This window comes from Mytilus californianus, unplaced genomic scaffold (genome assembly GCF_021869535.1).
Source record: "Mytilus californianus isolate M0D057914Y unplaced genomic scaffold, xbMytCali1.0.p SCAF_20, whole genome shotgun sequence".
NCBI classification, from domain to species: domain Eukaryota; kingdom Metazoa; phylum Mollusca; class Bivalvia; order Mytilida; family Mytilidae; genus Mytilus; species Mytilus californianus.
This window is the reverse complement of record NW_026262669.1, coordinates 3,593,403-3,611,114: the sequence shown is the minus strand read 5'-3', so window position 1 is coordinate 3,611,114 and position 17,712 is coordinate 3,593,403. Positions and strand designations below refer to the sequence as shown.

The window sequence follows — 17,712 nt, the reverse complement described above, 5'->3', positions numbered from 1 at the left end:
ACATGTATGTCTCTGATTTTTCATAGTCTAATATCAAGGATTTGTAGAGTATACAAATCCTTGATTATAACAGAGGCATATAATACTCACTTCTGAACTTTTTTGTAATTATTTTCTATACTTAAATCCCCATTCTTGATTCCAGACCGGGTTCCGGACTAACTTTCATATACGTATATGATCGTAAATGTACGAAAGCTTGGCACGTCGAATACGAAAACCCGGAAATATTTTCTCCGTTGCCGTTTTTTATACTATGACGAAAAATCCATGGACGCTCGTCTGCTGCTGAATTCATGTTTTACAGTTTAACAAGGATTTGTATAGTGTCACTGTTGTACAAATCCTTGAGTTTGAAGAATGGAAAGCTTTTTATTATAGTCAGATAGATAATACAAAGAACTCTGGTTTTTCAAAACCGATGGGTCAAAAAGTTATTATGAACAGATAAATTGAAATGGATTGCTTGTCGATTAACTGGAAGAAACCGGGGAACGAAAGAAAGTTGTGTTTCTCTTAACGGATTACGTACCCACTATGTTGTACTTGGAAAGCGCAACGAAAGGTAAATATTATCATGCACATATTTAAGAAGATGCTAGTGCTATACTTTTCACGAAAAAACATTTGACTTTATAAATGTCATCGCATGCAAACCCGTAAATCAGTCAAAGATTGTCAAGAACGGACGCAAGTCAACTCGACCAATGGCAAAACGCTCTACTTTTTTAACAACACGCCTCCCTTTATAAAAATATCCCACTCTTGTTAAGGGAGCTACCATGTGAGCTTATTGGGGGGTGGGGTGTGTTATTTGAAAAATATGCGGAACTAGAGTTCTGTCAACTTATAAGTTAAAAAAAGCTAGGATTTATGTAAAGAATTACCAGGAACGGAAATAGTGAAAAATTAACTGGCAGGACAGAGATTTCAATTAAAAAAAAAATGCAGGATAACATTCTTATCCTAGCCCCCTCCCCATAAAAATCAAGTGGTGGCTTCCTTACCAACTTGCCCCGCTTTTAAAAAAATTGCCCCACCTATGAAAAGGGTTAAATCCTTAAAATCTACTCAAGCCAACAATGGCAACTCGCCTAACTTGGGTAAAATCCAAATAAATATAGGATATAAAAAAAATAAAGGTCTGCCAACTCGCCCGTATTTACTTATCTACCCAAAAATTAGAATACACTGATACAAAAAAATCGAAATTTGATATATGATATTTATTGATTTAAAATGATGTTTCACTTCTTAAAATATGATTGTAGATTCATTATTTATTATTATGTAATTTATGTATTTATTTATTGTATCATAATCTATTTGATTTTTTTTTTAGCTGACTCAAAATCATGCTGTTTGGGCCCCCTGGTTGTACATAGGAAGTGGACTCCTCGAGAAGATGAAAGGTCTGCTTTACATGTATGTAATGTAAATATAAAAATAAGAAAATGTGGTGATTGCCAATGAGAAAATAGAGGAATTTTTAAAAGTGTAAATTCACTTGTTTTTCAATCCTAATAAATCTGTCATATTGTAATGATAGTAATGTTTAAATTACGTAATTATTTTCAAAACAAAATATTGTTTACACCAATGAGAAAAGACAACTCTCCACCAGAAATCAAATGACATTGAAGTTAACAACAATAGGTCACTGTACATCCTTCAACAATGAGCAAAGCCAATACCGCATAGTCAGGTTTTAAAGACCCTATATGAGAATCACAAATTTGTAAATCAATTCAAACCAGAAAACTAACAGACTAATTTATACAATGTAATATATAAAAAACAAAGAACCAAAAAAACAAAATATTATAAACAGCAACAAACGACAAACTGAACCACTGAATTACGCTAACAGGCTTCTGACATGGGACAGACACATTCAAAAGGTTGTGGGTGGGGCTAGACTAGTAGTTTGTGGTGCTAAACCAACCACCTTAGCTGGGATATTGGTGTGAAAAGGGCTTTTAAAGCAGATTTATACATCCCAAAAAACTAAAAAGACTAAGTATAGATCTGAGAGTACTCCCAATTGCTAACAGCTAGTTCAAAGCCAATAACAAGGTACATGTATTTACCACCAAACCTTGTCTCGTTTAGTCCATTTCTCAGATATAACCTTATATCAAAAACTAGTTCAACTTTTGGTATAATTTAAACATTTTTGAATGACTTAAAATTTCAAAAAGTATCATGATTATTAAAATAACTTGATGGTTAGTTGATGCCCAAAGATTGGCATTATAAATCATGACATATTCAGAGATCCAATTATACATGTATATAACCGCTTTTGTTCATCCCTTCATTCAAGGGTCATATGGATTTTATATGATGGATTAGATCATTAGAACATTAAAATGATTAAATACTTTGATTTTTTATAGTCATTTTTATACGCCTGTCAAAATTTTTACGGGACATATTATGGTATACAAATGTCCGGCCGTCTGTCTGTCTGTCTGTCTGTCTGTCTCTCTGGCGTCCACATGTCGCACTGTAACTTGAGAACCACTTATCCAAATTTAATGAAACTTAACATAGTTGTTTCTTATGATGGTCAAACTATCTGCATACCTTTTGGTGAAAATAAGATTTAAACTTTCGTAGTTACAGGTAGAGAGGCCAGGCCTATTTATTTACAGGGAATATATTGTCATTTATGTATGTTATTTGATAAAGCTCCTTAAGACAAACATTTTGAGCTATTACTTGTCTTAATCGGATATATGGTTTAAAAGTTACGAGTGTTCAAAGTTTCCAATTCATCCCCCCTTTTTTTATCCAAGATGGCCGCCATTTTATAGACATTGAAGTCCCTTTTAGAAGGTTAATATTGATCCACATTGACATATATCAACCACATACTGCTTGTTTTCTGACAGTGTATACCACATTCTATTATAATACAGTTCAGAGTTGTCCATGATATGCTCTCAAAAAATTTAACAGCCATACAAATTTCCATAAAGTGCTGTTTTCTGCCTTGCATAATGGGACACAATAACCATATAGCTCTATCAATTATCAAAAACGATGGTATGCATATAACATTATAGATTGATTTCACCCTGCAACTCATCACAAATGGTACAATTATGAGAAATTGGACAAGTAGGTTGAAGGACATAAAAAAAAATAAGGCTCAGTTTGCACTCCCAGCCTCTTTGACATTAAAATGATGAATGGCACCGAAGTCAATATTACAACAATAAGTATTGTAGTGTCCAATGGTAGCACTAAAATGAAAATATCTCATAAACTACTAAAGATGTGTTCATGAAATTTTTCATGAGATTAAAACAGTTATCAATGCATGTGATGGTTATTTCTTTGTACCTTAAAGAGCGAAAAAGGCGACCATTTTAATCAAAATGGCCGCCAATTTCATAACTTTTGAATGAAATTTATACAATTTTTAGTCCTACTCTCATATTTCTTGACCGATTTTTGTAATGCTGGTATCAAATTGTTTGTCTTAACACAAGGTACCAATTTTGGAATGAATTGTGACAATACAACTCAAAATGGTAGCCATTTTGATTCAAAATGGCTCCCATTTCGGAGTTTTTCTGTTTCGATTAAACATTTTTCATCAATACTCAGTCATTTCTCAACTGATTTTTGCAATGTTGGTATCAAATTGTTTGTTTTAATACAAGGTATCAGGTTTTGAATGAATTATGACAGTTGAACTCTGAATGGTGGCCATTTTGATCCAAAATGGCTCCCATTTGAAGGTAATCCAAAGTTTTTACATCACGATCTATGTTTTATCTTCATTATTCTCTCATTTTTCAGCTGAGTTTTGTAATATTGGTATTCAACTAAATATCTTAACACAAGTTATCAAACTGGCAGCAGGAATTGACTACCCATCCTGAGACTGAGTTCATTTGTAAAAAACATGCACATGGCATATCAAATTATGCATTTACATGTTGTATATTTCATCCTGAATATGCTTGAAATATTTGCCACTGGATGTTACTGGAGCCAAATAATAAAATGTCATTATGTTATTGATTCATCGACTGAAACAAATTATGCCTGATAAATGTGATATTTGATGATTTCATGAAAAAAAATTCCAGCATATAATGTATTTTATTTTTTTAAACAGCTCTAATAAGTTCACTACTAGCACTGTTGTATGCCTGCATCATCATTTTCTTCATCAATAACACATCAATTGGATAATTCTGTTGAAGTTGTACCATCAGTGCATCACTGAATCATTTGAAGTTGTACCACTACTGAGTCCGAGATTCCTCAAGGTTCTATTGATAGGTTACCATTCCATGACATTTTTCCAAATGTGTAATGCAATTGCTGGTCAAGCTTACATCTATGGGATCCAGACTAAAACATCACAAGAAAAAAAAACCAAAGTTATTAATATGCTATACTTATTTATTAAGATAAAGTTTATATTAAATCATAGTAATATTAGCAGCAATAGTATGAAATATATATGACTACTACACAGAAATTTGTGATATCTGTTTACATAAATATATGAAATAGCATGTAAACACATGATTTCATAAACCCTAGACAAAATAGGTATTGTAATATTTCTTATATTCAGAACAAATAGTATCATAATTTGTTAAAACCCAAGTTCTTCCACCTGAATCTTTTGCGTTAACTTCGAAATCTGAACAGAAAATAGAAATATTTTCCACAACACTAATGTCATCTTTTTGTGGCCATTTAAACAAATTGCCCATATTTTGGGATGGACACAAAACTTTTACCTGAACCAGTAAATCATTTTTAACAGATAAAATTTGACCTGGATACCAGGTATCAATATATGCTACAGCAACATACTGTCCAGCTTTCAAAGCTATGGATTTTGGAGTATATGTTTCTGAAGGTTTGCTAACAACAAAATCAGTTTCTTCTACATTATCATGATTTTGACTCTGATAATTAGCTTTATTACTGTTTGATTTTCTTGGTTTTTTCTGTACTGGCTCACAGATTGAGCTTTATACAAATGAGTTCTTTTTGTTTTTCCATAATTTGCTCCCTTTCTTCTTTTGATTTGATACAAAATATAATACATGCATCTTTGGTTCCAGATTGTGCATTGTTCACATTAATATTCAAATGTATAAGAACTTTCAAATTAGAAATAAGCTCTGCTAAAGAAAATGAAATATTATTAGAAGAAAATTGTAAAAGTGTTTTATGTTCAACATTCATGTGTAAAACTTTTTTCCTAAACTTAAGTTGAGTTTTTACCGCTTCAATCTTTTCATTTTGAGTTAAGTTAACTAAAAATTTATTAATGTCTTCAATATTTTACCAAAGACCACCTATGTTCTGAATGTCTTTTGAAATTTTTTCAATTTCTTGCTGATTTTGCAATTGTTTTTTTAATTTATCTGCCTCTCTTTTCTTAAGTAATAATGAATGTTGATTTTTTATTTCAATCTTTCTTTCTTTAAACTGTTTAATGATCTCTGGTGTACGTTGTCTTGCTATTTTAAAATATTCAGATTTTTTTTCACTTTCTAAATTATTCAACCTCTTAACTGTTTTGTTGTTAGCAAACAAAATAATACCTTCCAGTGCAATTAAATTGGCATTTGGTTTTTCCCTTTGAAGCCTGTCTAAGTTTTCAAAATCTCTTTCCGAAATAATATTGGTAGTAGGAACTGATTTGCTTTGTTCTCTTAAATTTATATCAATCCCATCAGTTTTTTCATTTAATATTCCTCCAGGAAGACAGTCACTTAACTGTCTCTCTAGAATTAACTGAAAGTTTAATAAAATAATTTGAAGAGCTTCAGTAGTAAGAATGTTGAGTTCTTCGTCTTCAACAGCAAATAAACAACCAAAAATTTCATCAATATTAGTATAGTTTTTATACAATATGTTTCCTTGGACTAAATCAGTAGCATCTTGAGAATAAATCTCTAAAAAACCTTTAAATTGTTCCCACACCTGATTTAAATCTAAGATATGATCTGCATTTTCTATAATACGCCACAAAGGACCAGTAAATAACTTGTCAACTATTCCAAAAGCTCGACAACCAGCCAAATACATTGGATTTTTAACATCATTAGCAACAGCTTTTAATAAATTATTTCTATTCTCTTTTTCAAAATACAAATCAATAAATTCATAAATATTATCTTTGTGAAAAAACACAGATGCACCCATAGCAAAAAGCAAATTAATACGATGACCGTGAAAAGTGGTCAACTTAAGATCAATGTTATTATCACTCAAAAATGTTCGAAACAATGAACCGTAACCAGACTTTTCATCAGCACCTGGTACACAAAGTTTGCAGCAAGCTCTAATAAAATCAGTTGTTGACAAACTCCATTTATTTATTTATATATATCTATTTCACTTAGGACTATATTTTATGTTAGGGCTTATTTTCGTTAACACCGGACTATATAGTCAAGCAGACCTTTCATGTGTATCACGTGATTAGGCACCTATTGAAATTTCACAGCTGAGTTTGAAATCAGTCGACACATGGCCATTGAATAAAGCACACGCTTGTGCGGAGTCTAGAGTTGGTAAAAGTAGCAGTTGGGTATTATAATTGTCAGTTTAGGACATGGATATCCCAAGGCTTATTATTACAACACTCAGGTAAGACATTTTTACTTATTTATATCGTTCATTGAGGTCTATTTTGCCGTCGAGATGATATTTCTTACTCGCGGTCCAAAATGTCGGAAAATTGCTGTATCATGCAAATGTATAGATAAAGTAAGTAATGTTTGGGTTCAATATTTATTTTGCAGGGGTTTTTAGGCCCGGTTTTGGTGTGCGTACAGCACGTAGTAAATACCGACGACTGGTCGGTGATATATGGTGTCGGAGATACAAAGGGTGTTACTAGTAATATGGTTACAACTCGATGTTTGCTGATATCAATTACAACGCCTGGAGTCGGTGAAAATATCCGTTATAAATATACAAAGAAGTCCGTTTAAATATATGTTAAACGAATCGAGCAGTCCGTGCAGTATTATGCAGTTTCAAGTCGTCATTGCTCATTGAAGTTATCATTGCCGTAAAAGTATAAAGTCTAGTGTTCTTTTCATCAATTTAGAATCAACCAAAAATGTGTGAAAACAGTTATTTTCTGTCCGTTTTATATTAAAAGAAATTCAAGGGGAACAACCCAAAGTTATTCTACAGTACGTGCAACGTTCAACCTTTACCGGGAAGTGTGCAGAGTGGATGGAGGTGTGCGGACTGTAATTGTTTAATTTCATTTTGTTTATTTCACAACATTATATTTAGTTCTGTTTTGTGTGTGTTTATTTAGTTACATTTGCATGTATTCACTTCATTATTTCATTTATGTTGAATTTACTTTACTTTTGTTTTGTTTATTAAATTTATATTTAAATTTAGTTTTGTATAACATTGGCCACTTGACAATCCAAAGAACTTAATTCTTTACAATGGTGGCAGCAGTGGGATTGTCACTGTGCCAATTGTCATATTAGGAACATTGTCAAACATACAAGAGGGAACATTTTTGTTGAACATTTTATTTGAATTTTGTGATTATTATTTTTGTTATCATTTACATTTACTTTGATTTATTATTATTTGTATTGTGCAGCATGACAAGTGGATTACCCGCTTGGGTTGCAGATTTACTAGAGAAGGGAGAGAAGGTGGAGACATGTTTGGAACTGTTAAGAAACATGCAGGCTACAGAGAGGGAAGAGCGAGCGGCAGAGAGAGAGATGAGAAAGGTAGAGATGGAAAGAGAGGTACGATTAAAAGAGTTAGAGCTTAGGGACAAAGAGCGGACACAGGGGGTAGTGCAACCCCAGGGCAAGTCAAATATGAAGTCAAAACTTCCCAAGTTTAAGGAAGGTGACGACCCGGATGTTTTTTTAAGGTCATTTGAGAAGTTTGTGGGTTTACATAAAATACCCAAGCCAGAGTGGGCCCTCAGATTAGTCCCTTTACTTTGTGGGAAAGCTTTAGAGGCATTTTCTAGATTGTCAAAAGAGGACAGTAGAGATTATGATAAAATTAAAACTGCTATCTTATCTAGATATGAGCTTACTGCCGACGCATACAGAGAAAAGTTCAGAAGTGCTGGTCAATTTTCTGATGAGTCATTTAAGGAATTTGCAGTAAGACTGGTAGGGTTTCTTAGGCATTGGATAGAGCGTGAAGCGATAGGCACTGATTTTGATAAATTTGTTGATTTAGTTACTAGAGAACAGTTGATGGTAAGTTGTAGTAAAGAGCTGAAACTTTGGATCAAGGAACAAAAACCAAAAACGGTCGACGAATTGGTAGATAAAGCAGAGGCGTTTCAACAAGCTCACAAGAGTGAACAGGTAAGTTCCAAACAACATTTAGATTATACAGAGCAGTCTAAACATCAAGGTAAGAATTCCCAAAAGAAACCAAACACAGAGACTAGGACTTGTTTTATTTGTAAAAACATAGGCCATATAGCAACAAATTGTCCTGCAAGGACAAACCGATCAACAGGGGAAATGTTTAAGACAGGTAAGTTTGGTTTGTGCATACAGGCTCAGCAGGACCATAAAGTGGTTGATTATATTAGTGGCGTGACTGTTAAATTGCCTGGAGTTTCATGCAATGGCAACAAGGTACAGGTACATGGACTTGATATAGTTGAAGGTGAGATTAACAGTGACAAAGTCTCTGTTTTGAGAGATACAGGTTGTTCTACTGTGTTTGTTCATAGCAGGTTTACTAATGCAGATTTCCTAACAGGTCAGACTAGAGATATTTGCTTAGCAGACGGTACGGTGAAGCAGTGTCAAGAGGTGTATATTAATGTGTCTACTCCTTATATTTCAGGGGATATTATTGCATTGATTTTAGATACACCGTTCGCAGATCTTATAGTTGGAAACTATGTGAACACATCAGTACCACATAGTATGGATGAAGTACATGTGACACGAGGTGAAGATATATTTGTTTCAGATGATGCTGTCCCTTGTCATGCAATTGAGACTAGAACTCAAAGGAAGAAGCAAGATGTAGAAGATAGGATGATAGACAGGACAGCAGTTCAGCGTATTTGCGATACACCTATATCTCATTCTATAGATTTTTCAGAGATTACTAGTGAATTTAAGATTTGTGACAGGAAGCAGCTAATAGAGTTACAGAAGACAGATGAGGCCTTGAATAAGGTACGATCATATGTAGGTGAAGACCATCAAAATCATGAATCGTATTTTATGTATTATTCAGATTTACTTTATAGAGTGTATACGAAGCCAAGCGGAGAAGTTATCCATCAGATTGTATTACCACGACAGCTGAGAGAGACTGTTCTTTCATTGGGACACGACATACCATTAGCAGGTCATCTGGGGAACAAGAAGACAAGAGACAGAATCATGCAACACTTTTTCTGGCCAGGTATTTTTAATGATATTGCAGAGTACTGTAGGTCTTGTCCTGATTGTCAGATAGGTACATCTAAAGGTAGAGTACCAAGAGCTCCATTGATAAGCATACCACCTATTGATGAGCCATTCCAGCGCATTGCTCTTGAATTTATTGGCCCTTTACCTATGACTGATAGCAAGAACCGTTATGCTTTAGTTTGCGTTGATTACGCCACTAAATATCCAGAGGCGATTCCTTTGAAAGACCAGGAAGCTGGTACAGTTGCAAATGCTCTTATAAGTTTATTTTCTAGGGTTGGCATACCAAAGGAGCTGTTAACAGACAAAGGCAGTAACTTTATGTCAGAACTGATGGTTGAGGTATGTAGACTATTACAAATAAGTAAGTTACGTACTAGTCCTTATCATGCAATGTGTAATGGACTTTGTGAAAAGTTCAATGGCGTTTTGAAGAAAATGCTGAAAGCATATGCACGATTAAAGCCACAAACATGGGATGAATATATCCCCTACTTATTATTTGCATACAGAGAGGTGCCAAATGAGAGCACTGGTTTTTCACCATTTGAATTGTTATACGGCCGACACATAAGAGGTCCTCTTGCAGTACTTAAAGAGGAATGGGAAGAGCCAAGTACATGTCAAAACTCTGTATTGAGTTATTTGTTAGAAACAAGAGAAAAGATGAGAACAATGGCTGAGTATGCAAATGAAAATGAAAAGAAAGCAAAACAGAGACAAAAATTGTACTATGACCGAACATCTAGAGACAGAAAGTTAGAAGTTGGCCAGAAGGTGCTAATATTACTACCTACACATACATCAAAACTGATAGCAAGTTGGAAAGGACCGTTTGTAGTAACTGACAAAGTTAGTCTTGTTGACTATAAAATTAGGGTCAGAGGAAAGGACAAAGTATTTCATGTGAATATGTTGAAGTTGTGGCATGAAAGGGTAGATAATAATATTGATAATAGTGTTCCAACAGATATTGCTGCGTGCTTAAATTTAATTTCAGGTCTTAGCACAGATGACAGTACAGATGATAATGAGATGTCTACAGCTATAACTCCTGTGTTGAAAAGAAAAGAAAGTGCAGATGACGTCAAAATATCACCAGAGTTAACAGACGAAGAAAACCAACAGTTAAAAGAACTACTGAATGAATACGATGACATCTTTAGTGACGTACCTAAGTAACAAATATTATAGAACATAGAGTAGTTACAAAGACAGATGAACCGATATACAAGCGTTCATATCCGTTACCATACGCACTCAGAGATAAAGTCAAACAAGAGATTGATGGTATGTTAGATGCCGGTATAGTTGAGCCGTCTGATAGTCCATATGCATTTCCGATAGTACTTATCAAGAAAAAAGACAACACACTTCGTTTTTGTGTCGATTATCGAGATTTAAACAAACAGACAATTTTCAACCCGATTTTAATGCCGAGAATGGACGAAGTATTGAATAAAGTCAGCAGAGCAAAGTATATAAGTAAAATTGATTTAACCAAGGGCTACTGGCAAGTACCGCTCGACAAAGATAGCCGACAGAAGAGTGCATTCATTACACCTTTCGGACATTATCAATTTACCGTCACTCCGTTTGGAATGATGAATTCAGGTGCTACTTTCGTCCGTATGATGGACAAAGTCCTTGCAGGATACGAAGATTTCGCTGATTCGTTCATTGACGATATTGGTATATTTAGCGATACTTGGGAGTATCATATTGAGCATTTGAGAGCAGTATTTGATTCGTTGAGACAGGCAAGGCTCGTTGCCAAACCGAGCAAGTGTTCATTCGGCTATGGTGAGCTAGAATTTTTAGGTCATATTGCAGGAAGTGGCAAATTCAAACCTGTCCAGGACAAGGTTTCTGCTATACGGAAGTTTCCAGAACCTGCAACTAAGAAACAGGTTAGATCATTTCTCGGACTGATAGGTTTTTACCGAAAATGTATACCACAGTTTACAGACATATCCGTCCCGTTAACTGACCTAACAAAGAAAAATGCACCAAATAAAGTTAGGTGGTCAGATACAACACAAAAATCTTTTGATAAACTTAAAGATTGTATTTGTAGTGACTCTGTTTTACGGAGTCCAGATTTTTCTAAAAAGTTTATTTTGCAGACTGATGCGTCAGGGAAGGGTCTAGGTGCTGTATTAGAACAGGAGTTTGACGACGGAAGGCGTCCAATCATGTTTATCAGCAAGAAACTTTCTGGAGCTGAGTGTAACTATGCAGTGGTAGAAAAAGAGTGTTTTGCCATAGTTTGGGCGGTACAGATGTTAAGGAATTGTCTTGAGGGTAAAGAGTTTACTATTTGTACTGATCATGCTCCTTTTACAGTGGTTACAGAGGATGAAAACCAGTAACCAACGGTTACTCCGTTGGAGTTTAATACTTCAGGAATTTAATTTTACTATTTGTTACATTGCAGGCAGGACGAACATTGTTGCAGATGTATTATCTAGATGTGATGATATTTAGATGACCTCTGAGTGTTACTAGAATGCTACTAAAGTTTTACGGTTTTTTTTTATTTTATATAGGTTGATAGGTACATATATTGTCATATATACCTGATATAGTTTATTTCAGATTTGTTTTGGAGTTTGTTAGTCTGGTTGGACTAAAATGTGCTTTAGTCTTCAGGAAAGGGACGTTTGTAACAAACTCCATTTATTTATTTATATATATCTATTTCACTTAGGACTATATTTTATGTTAGGGCTTATTTTCGTTAACACCGGACTATATAGTCAAGCAGACCTTTCATGTGTATCACGTGATTAGGCACCTATTGAAATTTCACAGCTGAGTTTGAAATCAGTCGACACATGGCCATTGAATAAAGCACACGCTTGTGCGGAGTCTAGAGTTGGTAAAAGTAGCAGTTGGGTATTATAATTGTCAGTTTAGGACATGGATATCCCAAGGCTTATTATTACAACACTCAGGTAAGACATTTTTACTTATTTATATCGTTCATTGAGGTCTATTTTGCCGTCGAGATGATATTTCTTACTCGCGGTCCAAAATGTCGGAAAATTGCTGTATCATGCAAATGTATAGATAAAGTAAGTAATTTTTGGGTTCAATATTTATTTTGCAGGGGTTTTTAGGCCCGGTTTTGGTGTGCGTACAGCACGTAGTAAATACCGTCGACTGGTCGGTGATATATGGTGTCGGAGATACAAAGGGTGTTACTAGTAATATGGTTACAACTCGATGTTTGCTGATATCAATTACAACGCCTGGAGTCGGTGAAAATATCCGTTATAAATATACAAAGAAGTCCGTTTAAATATATGTTAAACGAATCGAGCAGTCCGTGCAGTATTATGCAGTTTCAAGTCGTCATTGCTCATTGAAGTTATCATTGCAGTAAAAGTATAAAATCTAGTGTTCTTTTCATCAATTTAGAATCAACCAAAAATGTGTGAAAACAGTTATTTTCTGTCCGTTTTATATTAAAAGAAATCCAAGGGGAACAACCCAAAGTTATTCTACAGTACGTGCAACGTTCAACCTTTACCGGGAAGTGTGCAGAGTGGATGGAGGTGTGCGGACTGTAATTGTTTAATATCATTTTGTTTATTTCACAACATTATATTTAGTTCTGTTTTGTGTGTGTTTATTTAGTTACATTTGCATGTATTCATTTCATTATTTCATTTATGTTGAATCTACTTTACTTTTGTTTTGTTTATTAAATTTATATTTAAATTTAGTTTTGTATAACATTGGCCACTTGACAATGTAAAGAACTTAATTCTTTACAATGGTGGCAGCGGTGGGATTGTCACTGTGCCAATTGTCATATTAGGAACATTGTCAAACATACAAGAGGGAACATTTTTGTTGAACATTTTATTTGAATTTTGTGATTATTATTTTTGTTATCATTTACATTTACTTTGATTTATTATTATTTGTATTGTGCAGCATGACAAGTGGATTACCCGCTTGGGTTGCAGATTTACTAGAGAAGGGAGAGAAGGTGGAGACATGTTTGGAACTGTTAAGAAACATGCAGGCTACAGAGAGGGAAGAGCGAGCGGCAGAGAGAGAGATGAGAAAGGTAGAGATGGAAAGAGAGGTACGATTAAAAGAGTTAGAGCTTAGGGACAAAGAGCTGACACAGGGGGTAGTGCAACCCCAGGGCAAGTCAAATTTGAAGTCAAAACTTCCCAAGTTTAAGGAAGGTGACGACCCGGATGTTTTTTTAAGGTCATTTGAGAAGTTTGTGGGTTTACATAAAATACCCAAGCCAGAGTGGGCCCTCAGATTAGTCCCTTTACTTTGTGGGAAAGCTTTAGAAGCATTTTCTAGATTGTCAGAAGAGGACAGTAGAGATTATGATAAAATTAAAACTGCTATCTTATCTAGATATGAGCTTACTGCCGACGCATACAGAGAAAAGTTCAGAAGTGCTGGTCAATTTTCTGATGAGTCATTTAAGGAATTTGCAGTAAGACTGGTAGGGTTTCTTAGGTATTGGATAGAGCGTGAAGCGATAGGCACTGATTTTGATAAATTTGTTAATTTAGTTACTAGAGAACAGTTGATGGTAAGTTGTAGTAAAGAGCTGAAACTTTGGATCAAGGAACAAAAACCAAAAACGGTCGACGAATTGGTAGATAAAGCAGAGGCGTTTCAACAAGCTCACAAGAGTGAACAGGTAAGTTCCAAACAACATTTAGATTATACAGAGCAGTCTAAACATCAAGGTAAGAATTCCCAAAAGAAACCAAACACAGAGACTAGGACTTGTTTTATTTGTAAAAACATAGGCCATATAGCAACAAATTGTCCTGCAAGGACAAACCGATCAACAGGGGAAATGTTTAAGACAGGTAAGTTTGGTTTGTGCATACAGGCTCAGCAGGACCATAAAGTGGATGATTATATTAGTGGCGTGACTGTTAAATTGCCTGGAGTTTCATGCAATGGCAACAAGGTACAGGTACATGGACTTGATATAGTTGAAGGTGAGATTAACAGTGACAAAGTCTCTGTTTTGAGAGATACAGGTTGTTCTACTGTGTTTGTTCATAGCAGGTTTACTAATGCAGATTTCTTAACAGGTCAGACTAGAGATATTTGCTTAGCAGACGGTACGGTGAAGCAGTGTCAAGATGTGTATATTAATGTTTCTACTCCTTATATTTCAGGGGATATTATTGCATTGATTTTAGATACACCGTTCGCAGATCTTATAGTTGGAAACTATGTGAACACATCAGTACCACATAGTATGGATGAAGTACATGTGACACGAGGTGAAGATATTTTTGTTTCAGATGATGCTGTCCCTTGTCATGCAATTGAGACTAGATCTCAAAGGAAGAAGCAAGATGTAGAAGATAGGATGATAGACAGGACAGCAGTTCAGCGTAGTTGCGATACACCTATATCTCATTCTATAGATTTTTCAGAGATTACTAGTGAATTTAAGATTTGTGACAAGAAGCAGCTAATAGAGTTACAGAAGACAGATGAGGACTTGAATAAGGTACGATCATATGTAGGTGAAGACCATCAAAATCATGAATCGTATTTTATGTATTATTCAGATTTACTTTATAGAGTGTATACGAAGCCAAGCGGAGAAGTTAACCATCGGATTGTATTACCACGACAGCTGAGAGAGACTGTTCTTTCATTGGGACACGACATACCATTAGCAGGTCATCTGGGGAACAAGAAGACAAGAGACAGAATCATGCAACACTTTTTCTGGCCAGGTATTTTTAATGATATTGCAGAGTACTGCAGGTCTTGTCCTGATTGTCAGATAGGTACATCTAAAGGTAGAGTACCAAGAGCTCCATTGATAAGCATACCACCTATTGATGAGCCATTCCAGCGCATTGCTCTTGATTTTATTGGCCCTTTACCTATGACTGATAGCAAGAACCGTTATGCTTTAGTTTGCGTTGATTACGCCACTAAATATCCAGAGGCGATTCCTTTGAAAGACCAGGAAGCTGGTACAGTTGCAAATGCTCTTATAAGTTTATTTTCTAGGGTTGGCATACCAGAGGAGCTGTTAACTGACCAAGGCAGTAACTTTATGTCAGAACTGATGGTTGAGGTATGTAGACTATTACAAATAAGTTAGTTACGTACTAGTCCTTATCATGCAATGTGTAATGGACTTTGTGAAAAGTTCAATGGCGTTTTGAAGAAAATGCTGAAAGCATATGCACGATTAAAGCCACAAACATGGGATGAATATATCCCCTACTTATCATTTGCATACAGAGAGGTGCCAAATGAGAGCACTGGTTTTTCACCATTTGAATTGTTATACGGCCGACACATAAGAGGTCCTCTTGCAGTACTTAAAGAGGAATGGGAAGAGCCAAGTACATGTCAAAACTCTGTATTGAGTTATTTGTTAGAAACAAGAGAAAAGATGAGAACAATGGCTGAGTATGCAAATGAAAATGAAAAGAAAGCAAAACAGAGACAAAAATTGTACTATGACCGAAAATCTAGAGACAGAAAGTTAGAAGTTGGCCAGAAGGTGCTAATATTACTACCTACACATACATCAAAACTGATAGCAAGTTGGAAAGGACCGTTTGTAGTAACTGACAAAGTTAGTCCTGTTGACTATAAAATTAGGGTCAGAGGAAAGGACAAAGTATTATATGTGAATATGTTGAAGTTGTGGCATGAAAGGGTAGATAATAATATTGATAATAGTGTTCCAACAGATATTGCTGCGTGCTTAAATTTAATTTCAGGTCTTAGCACAGATGACAGTACAGATGATAATGAGATGTCTACAGCTATAACTCCTGTGTTGAACAGAAAAGAAAGTGCAGATGACGTCAAAATATCACCAGAGTTAACAGACGAAGAAAACCAACAGTTAAAAGAACTACTGAATGAATACGATGACATCTTTAGTGACGTACCTAAGTAACAAATATTATAGAACATAGAGTAGTTACAAAGACAGATGAACCGATATACAAGCGTTCATATCCGTTACCATACGCACTCAGAGATAAAGTCAAACAAGAGATTGATGATATGTTAGATGCCGGTATAGTTGAGCCGTCTGATAGTCCATATGCATTTCCGATAGTACTTATCAAGAAAAAAGACAACACACTTCGTTTTTGTGTCGATTATCGAGATTTAAACAAACAGACAATTTTCGACCCGATTTTAATGCCGAGAATGGACGAAGTATTGAATAAAGTCAGCAGAGCAAAGTATATAAGTAAAATTGATTTAACCAAGGGCTACTGGCAAGTACCGCTCGACAAAGATAGCCGACAGAAGAGTGCATTCATTACACATTTCGGACATTATCAATTTACCGTCACTCCGTTTGGAATGATGAATTCAGGTGCTACTTTCGTCCGTATGATGGACAAAGTCCTTGCAGGATACGAAGATTTCGCTGATTCGTTCATTGACGATATTGGTATATTTAGCGATACTTGGGAGTATCATATTGAGCATTTGAGAGCAGTATTTGATTCGTTGAGACAGGCAAGGCTCGTTGCCAAACCGAGCAAGTGTTCATTCGGCTATGGTGAGCTAGAATTTTTAGGTCATATTGCAGGAAGTGGCAATATCAAACCTGTCCAGGACAAGGTTTCTGCTATACGGAAGTTTCCAGAACCTGCAACTAAGAAACAGGTTAGATCATTTCTCGGACTGATAGGTTTTTACCGAAAATGTATACCACAGTTTACAGACATATCCGTCCCGTTAACTGACCTAACAAAGAAAAATGCACCAAATAAAGTTAGGTGGTCAGATACAACACAAAAATCTTTTGATAAACTTAAAGATTGTATTTGTAGTGACTGTTTTACGGAGTCCAGATTTTTCTAAAAAGTTTATTTTGCAGACTGATGCGTCAGGGACGGGTCTAGGTGCTGTATTAGAACAGGAGTTTGACGACGGAAGGCGTCCAATCATGTTTATCAGCAAGAAACTTTCTGGAGCTGAGTGTAACTATGCAGTGGTAGAAAAAGAGTGTTTTGCCATAGTTTGGGCGGTACAGATGTTAAGGAATTGTCTTGAGGGTAAAAAGTTGACTATTTGTACTGATCATGCTCCTTTTACAGTGGTTACAGAGGATGAAAACCAGTAACCAACGGTTACTCCGTTGGAGTTTAATACTTCAGGAATTTAATTTTACTATTTGTTACATTGCAGGCAGGACGAACATTGTTGCAGATGTATTATCTAGATGTGATGATATTTAGATGACCCCTGAGTGTTACTAGAATGCTACTAAAGT

The 17,712-nt window shown here is 35.3% G+C and overlaps 1 long non-coding RNA gene across 1 annotated transcript in view; it reads left to right on the top strand.

Moving 5' to 3' along the window:
* Positions 1-379: 379 nt before the first annotated feature.
* LOC127731711 (uncharacterized) overlaps positions 380-17,712 on the top strand; it is a 28,685-nt gene continuing 11,352 nt past the window's right edge. The window contains exons 1-2 of the long non-coding RNA XR_007995705.1: positions 380-565; positions 1,343-1,425. This is a non-coding gene — a long non-coding RNA (uncharacterized LOC127731711). The remainder of the gene's footprint in view (positions 566-1,342; positions 1,426-17,712) is intronic.